The sequence below is a fragment of the Microcebus murinus genome, chromosome 19 (genome assembly GCF_040939455.1).
Source record: "Microcebus murinus isolate Inina chromosome 19, M.murinus_Inina_mat1.0, whole genome shotgun sequence".
Taxonomy (NCBI): domain Eukaryota; kingdom Metazoa; phylum Chordata; class Mammalia; order Primates; family Cheirogaleidae; genus Microcebus; species Microcebus murinus.
The window spans coordinates 39902204-39908203 of NC_134122.1; positions in this window are offsets into that span (position 1 = coordinate 39902204).

Below are 6000 nucleotides of genomic sequence, written 5' to 3' on the forward strand. Positions count from 1 at the left end.
CAGCTGCCACCAAAACACCACCTCTACATGCTATGATTTCAGTGCTAGCGTTAAACTCTCTCTTTCTCTCTCTGTACCTTTTTTTTTTTTTTTTAAATAGAGAGGGGGTCTCGCTCTTGCTCAGGCTGGTTTCAAACTCCTGACCTTGAGCGATCCTCCCGCCTCGGCCTCCCAGAGTGTTAGGATTACAGGCGTGAGCCACTGAGCCCAGCCCTCTCTGTATCTTTTAAGTTCCCCAGCCCTTTGTTGGGAGAGCCAGTCTGGCTGCTCCTTAACCAGCACTTTTCCCTTTTGTTTGCACAAACTGCCCCCTGCCCCCATGCAGCCTTGCCTGCGTATATGCCTTTTTCAGTCTGGTGCCGATTTGTATTGACTCAGGAACCAAGAACGGTGAGGTCCATAACATTAATTGTTGTTCAGGGATGAATTAAGCTGCAGGGGTCACGCAGTTTACTATGCCATCCATGTTTCTTTCAGAAAACCTAAGTGGCATAGCACTCACTTAGAGAGGAGAAGGAAGGATGAGGGAGGTTAAGAGGAACTCCCAACAAGTAGATCTACCATTTTATCCAGCAATTCCACTACTGGGCATCTACCCAAAAGATCAAAAGTCACTTTGTGAAAAAGACACCTGCACTTGAATGTTTATAGCAGCACAATTCACAATTGCAAAGCTGTGGAAACAACTCAAGTGCCCATCAATTCATGGGTGGATTAATAAAATGTGGTATATGTATACCATGGAGTACTACTCAGCTTTAAGAAACTACGGTAATATAGCGCCTCTTGTATATTCCTGGATACAGCTGGAACCCATTCTACTAAGTGAAGTATCTCAAGAATGGAAAACCCAGCACCACATGTACTCACCAGCAAATTGGTATTAACGGATCAACACCTAAGTGGACATATAGGAGTAACATTTATCTGGTGTCAGGAGGGTAGGAAGGGGGAGGAGGGGACGGGTATATACAACCACAACGAGTAAGATGTGCAACGTTTGGGAAATGGACACTCTTGAAGCTCTTACTTGAGGGGGGAGAGGGGGCATGGGCAATATATGTAACCTTAACACTTGTACCCCCATAATACACTAAAATAAGAAGAAGAAGAAAAAAGAGGAACTCCCAGAAATATTTCTATTCTAATGATCACCAACCCTCACATTAGCATTGGAGTCATTTTGCTGGTGCCTGAAATGCATTAATTTGTCTTGGGATTACCTGCCCCTCATAATAATCAAAAGCCCCCCGGGGTGGGTCAGTATGTTACATCACTTGCCGTAATTCTGCAGTTGGAATACCCCTTCCTCGGAATGCTGTTTAAGGGGGAAAGGACGAGTGGGCAGAATGATACCAGGTGAGGAGGAACCTCTGACACTTGTAGGATAGAGAAGCCCATGCTCCCATTTCCCAGGGATGCCCCCGCACCGCCACCCCCATCACCCCAGTTTGGAGAGTTGTGCTCTCAGACTCCTGCCCAGTCAGGACCCGTGGGGATGTCTCCTTCTTTAGGTGGCAGGACTCTCTTTGTTTAGCCCAGGAAGACCAATTAAGACCTGCCCTCAACTCCAGCTGAGTATGTCTGTCCCTCCCTTTCTCCTTGGGCTTTGTGTCCCCGGCCAAGGAGACCAAGCCAAATCCCCCATGTGGGCTTCTAAACCCAAGTGAGAGGCCACGTACTGCGTGTAGAACCTTAGGCAAGAGATCGGTCCTCGCTGAACCTTGACTGTAACATCTCGAAGGTGGGGATGTTGTGAGGATTAAGCCACATGAAATGGACATCGCGGAGTTGGGAAGAGTGCTGTGTGTTCTTGAATGCCATGTGTTCCATCTTGCCAAAATTGAGGGCAAATGAGCATTTTAAATAATATTTACATTTTATATCTACATAGGTAAATATCATATAAACATATGTAAATATAGATATAACGGTGTATATAAAAATTTAATGTACATATTTATATGTCTGTCTAGATGCAGCACCAGCCTCCGGAAGAGGGCTGGGTTTTTGCACAGACTTGGGAAACGGCCCGGCCACGGCTGAGGGTCGGGCCTGCGCGGCCCCACGAGCTCCGGCCCTCGCAGAGGGAGCGTCCTGAGGGAGCCACTTTTCTACCTCAGCGCAAACAGCTTTCACCCCGGGCGGCGTTCATGCAGGACTACAGCAGACGGTGAGGTAGATTTAAAAAATTCATTTTCCAGGCAACTTGACTCATCCGAAGTATTCCTTCTATGGGCAGAGACAGGTGACCTTGGGAGAAACTTGAAACGATGCACAGTGTGAGATCCTCAAAAGATGGGATGACTCTCGCCTCACCCCCTCCCAGCCCTGTCCCTGCTCCATCTATCTAGCCAAATCAGCGTTGGCGTAGAAGGATCTACACATCCCCAAGCCGTTCTTCCCAGAGACTTCCCAAGGACAAAAGCAAGAACGATCTAGAAGGGACACCTGAGAATGGAGAACGAAGCTGCCATGTTCATCATGGTCCTCTCTCTCTTCAGTATGAGGCTCGTGTCTGCTGGGAATGGATTATCTCAGCCTGCCTGGCTACGGGGTGAAGAGCCCACGGGATAGTCCCTGTCCCTGGACCACCGCTCGGGCACATGCATCGCTGGGCGGCGCCTCTCTGCATCTCTTCCTTGAGAAAGCAGGTCCCAGAGACCACACTGAGCCTGCCAAGTGCAACGCGAAGCAAGCAGCGAATGCCCCTTCTGTAATAGACGGCCACGGGGAGAGGACTCAGAAAAAGGCCAATGAGTGGGGTGTTCTGATGGAAGGGTGTGTCATCTGTCATGACCCGCCACTCTCCCCTCTGCCCACACACCCTGTGCAGCACCTTCATTCTGAGGTTTCGTAATGACTTCTTCCCCGTGAGAGACCAGCCTATGAGTAGACGCTGGGCTTTGACCGGGAAGGGACCACACACAGGTGTGCATTGTAGAGGAACCCCCTTTTCAGGCTCGCCTTTCATGCCATCTTCAGTGTGCACACTTACGAGCTGCATTAGTTTCCTTTTGCTGCTGTAACAAATTACCACAAACTCAGCAGCTGAAACACAGCACACATGTGTTCTCTTACAGCACTGGAGGTCAGCAGCCCAACATCAGGTTCTCTGGGCTTAACTCAAGGTGTGGGCAGAGCTGGTTCTCTCTGGAGAGAACGCACTTCCCTGCCTGCTATAGCTCCCAGTGGTCTCCTACATTCCTTGGCTTGTGGCCCCTTCCACCATCTGTGAAGTGCATCACTCCAACATCGGCTGCCATCAGCATATCACCTTCTCCTCTTCTGCGGGCAGATGTTCCTCTGTCTCTCTCATACAAGGGTCCTTATTATTATTTTATGGCCCAGTTGGATAATCCAGGATAATCCCCCATCTCAACATCCTTAACTCAATCACATCTGAAAAGTCACCTTTGCCATTTGAGGTCACGTTCATAGGTTCAGAGCATTAGGACAGAGACATCTTAGAGGGTCACTTTTCAACCAACCACACGAGTGTTCGAGATTTTTCTCTGTATCCTGGCTTTACCATTTGTTTTAAGAAAATGTATTTCAAATATGCTTTTACCTTAAGTATAACTTCAACCTGTCATACGTGTGGCTGTTCTCTTACCGCTGTGGTCTTGTGTGATAAGCACCATCTTTGACTGCCCTTGTGGACTCATCACAAGGGCTCAGCCCAAAGAAAAGGGTTTAGGGTGTATTTCCAGGGGAACCTCTGATGGCTGCCTTCTAGGGGTTCCCCTCCAACCCCCATCCTCCCTCTGCTTGGGAATATCATATTTTTCAGTCTGGATGGAGGAGACAGCTTTTTTTTTTTTTTTTTTTTTATAGAGATGAAATCTCCTTGCCTTCTTCTTTCTTGCCCAGGCTGGCCTGGAACTCCTGTTACAGTGATCCTCCCACCTCAGCCTTCTGAGCAGCTGGGACTAAGGTGTACGCCACCGCACCAGCACGACAACAACGTTTAATTAACACCTTTTCTTCCGAATCTCTTGTCTATGCCACCACGCTTTTCTATCTACTTAAGAGCCTAAGTTTTAGAAACAAAAACCGAGAATAGACTAATGTTCCTCTGCTCCCTGCCCTCCCCTCTGTTCCTCGGTCCTCGAGCACCAGATGTCCTATCTTGTGCTATTAAATAGAGGCAACACCTGGGGATTGGGAGGGGCTTGAAACATACTGAGGAAAAACTGTCAATCCATATCGAAAGCACATCTCACTGCAGCAAATCCACTGGGGGACGTTCCTTTAGCCTTGATTCTGGTCTCCAGGCCTGAAGGTGGCTGGGGGAGGACATGGAGAGACAGGCAGGGCACCTTGGTCACGCAGAGCCCTGTCCTCGGAGGGGCCCGCAGCATGGTTTAATGCTCTCCGGTGGGTGTCTTGACACTCCCAGTGATTTTACCTTTGAACTTGTGCTCCCTTGGGACAGGGGAGCAAGTGCCTGAATAGAGGAGGGAGGGTGACTTGAGTGTCCGAAGTTCTTTGCGGTGAGTGCAGCATTATCCGACCCAGGATGTGTGGGAGGGCAGCGGGTGCCAGGAAAGCCAGTTATAGCCGCGACCCAGCAACAAGGGCAGGGACCGCTCCGAGAGGCCACGCTTTCCCTGCACATCGGAACTTGCACTGAACTCAGAAAGAAGGAAATGGCGTTCTAAGATACAGGAACAACCAAAAACCCCATTGTATCCTTCTTCACTCGCGTTACATCCCTGTGTTAGCCAATCACTTCCCCTTGCAGTGGTGAGATGCAGAAGAAATGGAGCACATACGGCAACCCACTGTTCTTTGTCCTTTCGGCCCTTCCTCGCTCACCTGTCAGTCCAAGGTGGAAGGTGTGTGCACCAAAAGATGAAATGAAAGCGGTTGAGTTAGTTTTGTGCAGAGTTTATATAGCAAGAACAAAATACATATGCCTTTCCCAGCATGAAATTGAACTGCATAATTCTGGTAGATCCACATACGAGTGATTAAGGACTGGTATTGTAAACTCTAAAGATGAATGGTAAAATTCATGCTAATAATTAAAATTTAAAATTTTTCTTTACTTAGAATGACATTAAATAACAAATAAAAATCACTATAACAAGCCGAGAGAGACTGCAAAAGAAAGGAAAGTGCTTTCTATTTTGGTACATTTAACAGTGCTTTTTTTTCATGCTATTTGAACAAAGGGCCTCCTATTTTCATTTTGCACTAGGGTTGCAAATTCTGTAGCCAGCCCTGGGGACAGCTGTGCAGTGGCTGGATGGCCCAGCAGAGCAGATGTGGTGAGCTCCTGCCCCGCCTGGTACTCTGACACCAGGCCCCAAAACTGAAACAAAACTTTAGGATAAAGGGCGGGACGCTCAAATTGAAAGCGATCATTTCTGAAGCATAGGTGTATTATGTGCTAGGGCTGCCAGACCAGTTACAGGCTGGGGGGCTTAAACAACAGAAATTCATTATCTCACATTCCTGGAGGCTGGAAGTTCAAGTTCAAGGTGTCAGCAGGGTTGGTTTCTCCTGGGGCCCCTCTGCTTGGCTTGTGGATGGCCATCTTCTCCCTGTGTCCCCAACATGCTCTATGTGTGTCTGTGTCCCAATCTCCTCTTCTTATAAGGATGTAGGTCATATTGGATTAGTGCCCACCCTAATAACCCTATTTTCACTTAATTACTTTTTTAAAGGCCCCATCTTCCAATACAGTCATGTTCTAAATATGAGGGATTAGGATTCAACATATGAATTTGGGAGGGACACCATGCAGCCCATCATAGTAGGCAAAATTGCACTTGAAATAGAACTTTAAACAGATTTTTTAAAAACTTAAATCATATTTTTTGTGCACCTTAGTAAATAGACTGAGATATATTTGCAGCCTCACAGGGAAATGTCCTTTGGAATAAACAAACAGCACATCCATATAATTGCACATGTCTGCAATCAAAACAAACTCCAAACCTTCCTAGTTTGGGATTTGGCCACCTTATATTCGGTAGCAACATAAACCTC